We start from the raw sequence: 11,647 nt of genomic DNA, 5'->3' as shown, positions 1-11,647 counted from the left end.
AGTACAGAATAACTGATTTTTTTTGTCCTTGTGTGAAAGACTAGCAACATCTGGACATTTCAGGCTAATTTTAGTAGTTGTTTTGTTGGAGCTGGGGTGATGTGGACATCTGTTTATTAAAGGAACAGAATGCAAGGCTGGTCAAGGTGGATTACCAGACTTGAGTAGACAGAATGGGCTGGTGGGATGCCTACTTCTATCATACCATGTTCATTCTTCCAGAAGTTTTATTTATTCAGTTAAAGAAGATGACTTCCAATGGTATAAATAAGAATTTTTTTTTAATAAGCAAGAGCATACTAGTAACTATAATCTCTTGCCAGAATAAGTTATCTTATTTTTTTACATTTCTTGCCCCTCACTATACAAATGTAAACTTCTTGATTTCAAGGACCTTATGTGCCTTGTTTACTGCTGTTTACTTAGTAAATAATATACCCTTATCTATTCAAATCATTCAACAACTAAATAGTGAATATGTACCATGACCCAGCACTGGACTAGGCCCTAGGGATATAGTAGTGAAAAGACTCGGTAATACAGAAAAACATCACCACTAACAAGGCATCTTCTTTGGAGTTGGGTTTTCAAAATTTAAAAAAGTCACCATCTTTTTGTTGTGTGTGATGTGTATATAATAACACTGTTGGAGACTGATAGGGTGCCAGACATGGCTTTTATTTTACCTGTTAAATGGGATTTATGGAGAGCTAAGAGAGGCTCAGCAGCTAAACATTTGATTTTATTCTAATTGGAAATGAGAATTTAATTTTACTGACAATTACAGGGGAACAACAAGTGCACTTAAATTGAAATTAAAAAGTAAAATAGTAAACCAGTTTAATTTATTGTGATATTGTAGCTTTTTTTGGTACTTACATTACATGGTCATATTGATAATCTTGTAGAATGCATTAAATTCTATGGTTTATTATAATAAGAATATTACACTATATAAATTGATAAATAGATTTAAAAGAAAAACACCTTTTCTTTGTATGCGAGAAGATTAAACTCTTTACCTTCAAAAGAGCTTAGAAATTGGGTCACCTTATTCATTTTCTTCATATTGATGGAATACAGGTCATTGAAGTCTAGCTTTGTTTAGCTCTTCTTACTCCATTTTGACAAAGTGATAAAGAACCTAATTACCAAACTACTCAGCTAACAAAGATGGGAGAGTCGTCTTCTAAAAAATGGAAAAGCACCTTTTCACGGGTACTGAGGGCCCATCAATTTCTGGGCTTAACATTTCTTCTATTTAAAACCCAGATGAGGAGGTGTGTGCTTAGGAGAGCATGGCTCTTGATTAGCCCCCCAGCCTGGAGAATTAGCCCAGGCGAATCCTGGAGGATTAGACCCCTTTGCCCCCTTGGAGGGCAAAGACTTCTGTGCTTACCATTCTGTTTCTTGGAAAAATGCTCCCTAAGAGCAGGGGCTATGTCTGTGAAGCACTCATTATATATTTACTGAATAAATGAGTGAAAGTTTGAGAGCACCATTAGCCTGGGTTTCTATCTGCCCGTGCCAGAATTTCCCATGTGATCATGAGTAACTTACTTAACTTCTGTCAGCCTCAGTTTCCACATTTGTAAAATGGAGATCCTTATAGTTTCTCCTTCACAGGATTGAAATGAATAGAATTGAATAAATGAGATAATCTTTGAAAAGAATTTAGAGTAATCTCTGGCACACCATGAGTACTGAGTGAATGTCACCCTTATTACTGGAAGGGCCATCCCCACATTCAGAGATTTAGAGATTGATATCCAGAGAGACAAAATGACCTCAGCATGGCCACATAGAACCAGAACTAGAACTCACTTCTTATGGCTCCCAGCTCAGTTCACCTTCCCTTTTAGAGATACCAACTGTTCTGGAGGTGTTTTCTTGTTATCCTAATATAATTTCTATGACTCCATTACAAATTCCTAGAAATGCTATTGTCCCAGCATCCAAACCACAAATCCCAGAACTCCTCTATTACCCCAAAAGAATGAAAATTTCTTGTCAGAATGAACTAACATTTCTGGGTCTGTAAATATGGTCACTTCACTAGCTTCACTTCAGTGAATGCCGAATTTATCTCAATTCCTAGAAGAGAATTTCTTTGTTGTACTTTCAGTGTTCCTCATCTCGTCCCTGTGAAGTTCCACATTGGCCATCTTTTTCAGTGTTCCTTCTCTGACTCTAAAATTTGGTGATCCTTAGGTTTCCCTGCTTTTCTTCTCATATATATTCTCCTTGGTTGATCTCATGTATTTTTCTAGGTTTAAGTGGTTGACCATGTCTACATTTACACCTCCAGCTCTGATTCATGTCCTCCTCTCCCTGAACCCTAGATGGGTCTATTCGGCTACCTGCTAGCTATTGTCATTTGGGTATCTGTAGCAGAGACAGGCTTGATGCTTATCTAACCCTGTTCCTCTTCCTGGGCACACAGGAAGACTAAATTCTAGCCTCTCCTGCATTTAGTTTGGGACCAAATGAATGAACACTAGCTCTTGTATTGATGTGAGTGGGAGTAATATGCACCGATTCTACACATCTCTCTCTCCCGTCCTCATGACTGGAAGCAGTGCTCTGCAAGATGGTAGATTCATAACGTGGGAGGAGCCTGGATTCCTGAGCCACTCCTTTAAGGAGAGTTTTTCAGGAGAGCTGTCTAAACTGCACTGGGCTATAATAGGAGCAAGAAATAAAAGTTTAAGTCACAGAGATTTGAGGCGATTTGTTGCCACAGAAAAGCTTGACCTTTCTTTACCAATGTAATGACTCTCAGGTACCTTGAGTTTTGCATATAAGTCTATTTTCTACTTCAACCCATGTCACCATCCTCTGTTCGGTCCCGCAGTTCAGTCCCGTAGTCTTCAACCAAATCCAATGAGTAACCAAGCCCTGTAGATTTTAACATCCATATTTTTTCTAGGAATTATGTATTTAAAAAAAATCATTACCCTGGTATCAACCAAATCCAATGAATAACCAAGCCCTGTGGATTTTAATATCCATATTTTTTCTAGGAATTATGTATTTTTTTAAAAAAATCGTTACCCTGATACAGGATCCTGCTATTTCTTACCTGCCTATTGACATGAGTCAACTTAAACCAGGAAATTATCCTATTAGGATAGTTGTTCATTATTGAAAGCCATTCCCAGCAGGGAACATAAAAAAATACATTAACACTGTAACAATACAGTTGGTGTCCAGAAATAAGTAAATTTCCAGATCACTGATGAAGAAAGTGGGGAGCTCCCTGGACTATACTCTGTGCCTATAGGACCCATATACGAAGAACGAAAGGACCTTCACACAATGTACAGATAGACCAGTGAGGGTTAATGCAATTAACCATGGATACCTGGATACTTCTTAACTACTATCTTCCACATCATGTTTTCAACCATTCAAACATGCTTTTGATAAAGGTCAGAAGGCCAACTGCTTACTGAGTGTAGATCAAAGCTGGAGCCATAGTCTGGCAGGGGTCTTCTTGCTAAGCTTAACCTTATGTGGGAGAGTTAGCTAGCTCAAAACACTTCTAATCACCTGTGATCCCTCTTCACATATCCTGCAGAGTGTGAGACGGTAGATGACAGCCCTCACACTCCTCTTTCCATTTAGCAATGCTCCCTTTATAAAAGCAGCTCTCATTTTTACCAACCTATATTTCTTTTCCCACAAAATGCCACTCTTGTTTAGAAACACCTTCTGGGATGGTATTAAGCAGGGGTCCTTCGATTTCTTCATTTCTATGGCACCTCTCCCTCCTCCAAATCAGCATGCATTACCTTGCATATTTTAATAAATTAAAATAAGCCCATGTTTTAAAATGAGTTTTTCTTTAAATAATTGTTCAGCAGTTCACAGCTTTGGTCTTTCCTTGAAGACTAAAAAGATCCAATGAAAACCTGGAGGCAGCAAATAATGGAAAAGCAATTTTGAGGACTTTGGATAACTTTGTGCTGAGTTTTATAGGAAGGCTTGCTGTTATTAGAGAGCTACACCAATGTTTAGTGACTGAATTTTCCTTGCCTGACTCAGGCATCTAGGGGACATTTCTGTACCAAGAACTGATACCCACATACATAGGAAGTTGGCCACAGTAGTCATTCTGACTACCAACCTTCTTCTGGACCTTTTTTCCCTGCTTGCATCCTAACTCAAACCTGGACCTTAACTTGGTCCCTGGTCCCTGTTTCAGGCCTGAAGCTTCCTTCTTTAGCTAAACTGGCCAGACATGACAGATAGATAGCTCTGTTATGGGAATAACAGTCATTCTCTTGCCTTTTCTTTTTCTTTCTTTTTTTTTTTTTTTTTGAGACAGAGCTTTGCTTTTGCTGCCCAGTCTGGAGTGCAGTGGCACGATCTCAGCTCACTGCAACCTCCGCCTCCTGGGTTCAAGCCATTCTCCTGCCTCAGCCTCCCGAGTAGCTGGGATTACAGGTGCCTGCCACCACGCCTGGCTAATTTTCGTATTTTTAGTAGAGACAGGGTTTCACCATGTTGGCCAGGCTGGTCTCGAACTCCTGACCTCAGGTGATCCGCCCACCTTGGTCTCCCAAAGTGCTGGGATTACACATATGAGGCACCACCCCTGACCTCTGTGGCCTTTTCTAAGAGTATTTGCCTTTAAAACACTATTGCCAGTTATAAAATGAAACATTTTGCTCCTGTAGAGAAATTTAAGGTGAGCCGAATATAAGGAAGTGAGAATATTTTTAAGAAGAATATTCACTCTGAATTCCCATCATAACGCGTAACCCTATGCAGTGGACCTTCACCTAGTGTGAGGCTGGCTCCGTTAGCTTCTCATTGCCTGTCATAGGGAAAAAGGTTCTGTGCTATCTTTCATCTCCTGAGTATTCCTGATATGGAACAAGAGCAAGGGCTTTAAAAAAAAATTGAGAACATAAATGACAAAGCATTTCTGTTTTCTTCTTTTCTACAGTGTGTACAGTCAGGTCCTTTCCTACCTCCATGTCTTTGCACATACCATTCTCCATATCAGGAATGCCTCTCTTCCTATACTCCCATCCATCCTGCAAGCGGTACTTCCCACATGAGGCTCTTCCTGGTCTCTCCAGCTGCGATTACTTCTTTTCTTTGTTTGTATCCTGACTACAGCACTGCGTTTTTGTAATCTATCGTGCACTCAGGCACAACAAAGTCCTGACACTGTGTCATTTACAAGCTCTCATAATCACTGCCATCAGATGGGGTTCCTCAGTTTAGATTTTTGTGTATATGACAATATCTAAAAGGAGATCTTTATCTTTGGACTTTATGAAGATAATAAAAGTGTTAGCTGCTTTAAATTATTTTTGAAACAATATGGGGTATAGATAAGTAAATAATAACTGAACCCATGCAATGAAATGAGGACCATGTGGAGTTAGAAGGCAAAATTACTTGTAAATAAGGACTTATACATTACATATGGGGAGGATTCCAATGTTTGCTAGTTTTCTCCTTGCTAAGGAATTAATAAAATTCTCAGTAGTGTGGCTTTCTGTTCTGTGCTGGCTTCTTTATTTTTTCCTCTTTGTATCACCCAAGTTCTACTGGATCTTGGATTCTATGTGTAACTCCTTGTTTTGAACATATATCTGTACTAAGATGTTGCTTTCTTCTATCAGAGCCCTAATGCTTTCTGCAGAAAACACATAGTCCTGGATTTTTCCTTTGCTTTTATATTCTGCAAAATCACCCTACTTTCTTTCCTCTTTCTGTGCTTTGCTTTTCTGCAATGGTAGGAAATTCCCCCTCCATATCCTTGTATTACAAGAATAACTTCTTGATTGAGCTTTGAGCTGAAACTAGATATTTTCTTGAGGGTGCTGATACATTCGCTGAAACACCTCCACCTCTTGTTCCTCAGGAGACACTGAGGTGCAGCTGCCAGGGTGTAACCTTTCTACACCCACGGAGCCCATCCCTTAGTGGTATTTGCATCTGTGTCTTGTCTGGTCTACTAGACTGTACCCTCTTGAAGATGTCAACAGTATCTCATTTGATATGTTCCCTCCAGGGCTCCTAGCAGTGCTGTATAGGGCAGATGCTCATGAAGTGTTTAACGGATTGAATTGTATTAGCTATTACTCCGAGTGCACAAAAAGGGGTGCTGCAGCTCTGAAGAGCCTCAATTCACCTCATGGGGTTACATGGAGAAACTGTCAGGCTTATTTATGCACCCCAGTTCTCCATGGGTAACGTTCATATCAATTAATACTAAACTTCTGCAGTGGGAGAAAACACATTTTCACCTAAAGGCTGATCAGTTCCTTTTCTGCTGTATATCTCAGTGATCATAAAGCAAGGAGACCCCTGGGACTCTATTCTATTTAGGCAAAGGCAGGTGTGCTGGGGAGCTTCGTATTTGTACACAAACACAAAAAGCAGGGCTTATTTTTGCAATTACTTGCGAAGGCTGCCCATGTTTTCCAGCATGTAAATTAGGACTTGAAGGAAAACATCTAATTGCATTTCACTCCAACTAATTGCCAGCTCAAAATTTTAGATTAGTGTGCACACCATACTTATTTTTTTTGTTGCTGTTATTAATAACACGCTTAGCTCTGTAAGAAGAGAAATAACGAGCTGGAATTAAAGACCTGAGAGCTGCCCCACTAAGAAAATGCTTTAGGGAGTGTGGTAAAGAAATGATGAGAAATGTCTCAAAGCCATGGCTGAAATTCCAGACAAAGATTGCCTGGGTAGGGTGCTTCTCTGTTGGTTTGCTGATAAAGGTTAGATAGAGCGAATATAATAGAGATGGTATTTGGAGTCATTGCATGTGATTTGCCACAAGGAGGGGCCGTGGTTACAACCCTGGATGTATCCTTGACTTGTATTAAACGAGTAGCCTTTCCTGTTTGAAAAATGAAACCTACTTAAAAGAGCTTTGTTGTTGTTGTTGTTTGTTTTGTTTCTTTCTTTCTTTTTTAAAATGTGCTCACATCCAGAGAGAATGGTATGGTCTTTTGTGAATAATATAAACATACTGTGATATCCTTATGTTACTAAATGAACATTACAAAGCGTAACAGAATCATAGTCACACACAAAAAAATAAGGACAAGCTACAGAGTTGATTGGAAATAAAAAGGGGGAAGCTTTTTACCATGTTGTTGTGCAAAGGTAACCAGCAGCTTCAGAATTCTCCTGTTTCCTCAGCAAGAGTTATTCTCTAAAGGACATGATGAACTTTTTGTCCTTACAAACACAGAAGTAAAAAAAATGTATCCTTGAAGCTCTATTTAGCAACAGCAGCTTTGCAAATCTATTTACCATTGGGGAGACTTTATTCAAAGATGGTTAGTTCCGGGATTTCTCAACGAAGGGGTAGAACGGGGACTAGATGGACTTTGGAAAAGCTTATGAATTAAATAACATGCTTTCATCACACTGTCCCTCTGTGTTTATCCTCTACCATTCTTTAATGGGCATCTATCTATGCCAGGCATGGTGCTAGATGCAACAGCCACCTCAGGGACAAGACCCGGTGAGATCCCCACTGTTTAGGTTCCAGACAAGTGGCAAGCCGATGTTTAAAAAAAAAAAAATAGAGACACAAGCAAATATATTCCTATCAATATTGTTAAGTGCCATGAAGGAAAAATACAGGGATTGAGACCACAAAATTTGCATCTAACTGAAATGGGGAAGGTCTGGGAAAACCTCTCCCAAGAAATGACATGTAAGCTGAAAGCCACAGGACAAAGTAGCATTTAGCCAAAGCAGGAATAGATCTTTCCAGACAGATGGAAGGATAGGTGTGAAAGGCCTGCAGTTTGACATGTTGGAGGGAGTGGAAGATAGCTCGTGGGGTTGGAGCTTGGTGAGTGAGGGGGAGAGTGACTGAAATGAGGCTGGGAAGACGGGCAGATGCAGGACCTCACAGGGGCTGGTATACCGTGGTAGAGTTTAGATTTTATCCTCAAAGTGATAGAAAGCCTCTGAAAGGTAGAAGCAGGGAAGTGATAACAATCCATTTAAAGAGATCTCAGCTTAGAGAAAAGATGGGAGGCGAGCAAGAATTAAAACCAAGAGACCATTTGGGAGGAAACTTTCATGGGGTTGATGAATGTGCTGGTCACTTGCCTGCTTGTTTTCAAATCCATTCTCCACCCTTCTCATACAAAACAAAGTATATTTCCCAAACTCCTCAGCCAACCTGCTTTTGTGTGGGTTGTACCGATAGGAGGCTGTGGAGGGAGATTTGAGACCTAGAAAAAGGGAGAAGCCAGGGTATTTTCCATTGCCCATGCTTGTTTCATGGGGCAACCCCAGCAATGCTGGTCCTCTTTGGTGTCAGCTGCTTCCACGTAGACCCACTGGATAGTTCCGTTGTCTGTGGCCCCAGATCCTGCAGGGCAGTCTTCTACATGGTTTCTATTTCTATCTGGCTTCCCCAGTTCTTGAATTTCAGCAATACCATCCCCTTCCAAGATTCCCCCAGCCCTGGAGGTGACAGGGGCTCCCTACTGATCTTTGGGTGACATCCTCATTCCTTGATTGTCTTTGCAGCTCTCCCAACACCTTTGTGATGTGCTCTCTCTATTTAATTTCCTCCACTCAGAGCTTGGATTTTATTTTCCTAACTGGATCTTGACCGACATGATGAGCAACAATGGCAATTTGAGCCCTAGCAGTGTAGGAAAAGCAAATATATGGATTTGAGATAGTTTTTGAAATTCTGTGTGAACTGAGTGAAGACAGTGGAGAAATGAGATAGATCTGCAAGCTACATCTAGAATTTCCTAGCATCCTGAGCAGGATTAATTAATTTCTGGCCAAAGTTAGCAGGCATTAACTTGACTAAGGAAAACAAATGAACATCATGGACCTGCCCTGAAGCCCTCAGCAGTGGTCATGAAGTCAGCAATTGGAGTCAAGCTAATATCACACCACCCACAGACTCCCACCTTTACATTCTAATCTCCAGAGCTGAGGTCTGAATAATAATTCTGGGACAGCAGAAAAAGTTTGAATAAAATCCTGTGCAAAGTTTGAATGAAACCCTGTGCAATAGTATGGCCTTAACACAAGAAGGGATGCTCTCTCTTTGTCGAGAATCTCATGCTCTACTAACTGAGTTAGCCAGGCGCTCCAGTGTTTCTTTGTTAAGAAGTGATTTTACCCAACTATTTCCTAGCTTTTATTTCCTTTTTCTTAAAAGATCAATAGCCTTTCTTGTTTCTTTGGCTTTTTAAAAGCGGACTGTTGGAGGAGTTACCATCTGTTTTTCTGACCCTGGCTCCTCCCGGTACCTCTGCTCCATCACGCCATGACTGGACCTCTTGTTTGTGTTGACACACTGCTCCATCTGCCTTTTCCCTTTGTCCAGTTGAGCCCCCATAGGTTTCAGGAGTATGTGAAGCCATAGGTGTGTGGGGAACAGAGCAAAGCAGCAGTGACGTTCCTGCTGTGGTTTCTGGGGAGGTTGTGCACATGAGGATGGTCCAAGCCTTGCTGCTTCTATGAACCTTTCTTGGGATATGTAAGCGTTCAGTGTAAACTTTTAAGGAAGATATTGAGTTTCTTGTAGACCAGATTTTTGTGTCCCTGGAGCCTGGAAATAAGTAAGAGATTATTGTATGTGGGTGTTGCTGAGAGAGTGCAATGGTTTCAAGGCCTATGGGTTCATAAAAGACTTTCCTTCCTCCCCTCCCCCTCTCCCTCCCTCCCTCCCTCCCTCCCTCCCTCCCTTCCATCCATCCATCCATCCATCCATCCATCCATCCATCCATCCATCCATCCATCCATCCATCCATCCATCTTTCCTTCTCTCCCTTTTGTTTTTCCTTCTTTCCTTTATTCCTGTATACATTCATCCAAGAAGAATTTTGAGCACCCATCATTTGATTATTTGGGACGTATGCCAGCTTCTCTGAAGTATATGAAAGAAGTATAAGACAGAGACTTGGTTTCAAAGGTTGGATACAAAATAGACACATCTGAAAATGTATAGCAATAGTAGGGTAAACATAGGGTTAGGAATAAGGAGATCACTATTTAAAACTTAGTGATGCTTTTCACTAACTGATCTTGGGCAAGTCACATGGTCACCCTAAGTTTCAATTTATTTACAATATGAAAGGAGTGATGAAAAAACCTCTAAGTCCTGTCATTGTTATAGGATTAATGGGCACAGTTATCTGGAATAATCTAGAGCGGTAGTTTTTGAACATTTTGGTCTCAGGATCCCTTTATACTCTTAGATATTGTCTAGGCCTCCAAAGAGCTTTTGTTTATGGGGGTTGTATCTCTTGACATTTACTGCATAAAATTTAAACCTGAGACATTTAAAAAATATTAATCCACAAAATAACAGACTCATTGCTTATAAACACATAATTATTTTCATGAAAAATGACTATAGTTTTTGACCAAGTACCCACGATTATCTATTACTTATCTACAGAACTTCTGCTTAACCAAATTTTAATCAGTCTTCTCTCCTTCCCGTGGACCCCCAAACTTTGGCAACCCCCCAAGTTTGAGCAAGTCCTAAAGCACTAAGCCATGAAACATCCTCCCCTAACAGCTCCTTCTGAGAACTAACCACAAAAGAAACATTTCTTGTTGAAGTACCTGATTTTGCCACCTGTTCACCCACCTGCTTGTCCTCCCTACCCATACAGTCCCTGCCATCTCTGCTTACCCTTCCCTATATAAGAAAAGCCTTTTTCTGTTTGATTTTAAGACACTTGCCCATCCTGGGGTCAAAGCATTGTCCTTATTGCAATTGTCTTTTCAAATAAAGTTACTCCTTATCTAAGTCTGGTATTGTTTCTATTTGGCATTTTCAAAACAAAAATACTGAATGAGATTAGTGGCATTGTTTTAAATTTTTGCATATCTTCATGTCTGGCTTACTGCGGACACTGCATTCCATTTGTTGTGATATGTTGCTTTGGTTGAAGTCTGTGGAGGAAACCTAGCTGCACATGGCTATGTATCCAATAGTTGGACAAGGAGGATCTCAAAGACCTTCTGACAGGGTGTCGGGATTGGCCAAAACCAGACTTTGGAAACTGCTCTTCTAGAGACTGGGAGGAAGCAAAGAGCCAGGTGTTCAACTGGATTCTACTGAATAGATTTCTTATGACTTACTGAAGGAAAAATAGAACTTAGAGAGCCGAAGTCTCTAGAAAAGAGCTCCACTTAAGACAAACTCCAAAAGACAGCTTCTGCAAAAAACAATATCTAAGACATTGAGATGATCTGAAACAGCCCTGAAGGTTTAGCTGAGAAGTTAACCCTTTAAAAACATGAACATTTTAAAACAGATTCATTTTCCAGCCAATGTGTTGACTGATTTTTTTTTTAACAAAAATTTCAACCTTCATGATTTTCAACAATTATGGGGTATATTATGAAGCATTGCATAGCAAGAGATTGTAATAATGTGAAGTCTCTATACAAGGTTCAAGGATTCAATGATATTCTATGGTAGCCAGAATAAAAAGATCCCCTGATAATCCTTGTTATCAAGGGTTCCCTCCTGTTGAGTGTGACTGGAACCTGAGACACGATGAGAGATCACTCTTATGATTGTCCTGTTGTATGGCATAAAGAACTTCGCAGATGTAATCAAGGTCCCTAATTAGCTGAGTTAATCAAAAGGGCCATTATCAGG

This window comes from Macaca mulatta, chromosome 11, assembly GCF_049350105.2.
Source record: "Macaca mulatta isolate MMU2019108-1 chromosome 11, T2T-MMU8v2.0, whole genome shotgun sequence".
In the NCBI taxonomy this organism is placed as follows: Eukaryota; Metazoa; Chordata; class Mammalia; order Primates; family Cercopithecidae; genus Macaca; species Macaca mulatta.
This window is presented reverse-complemented; position numbering follows the sequence as displayed.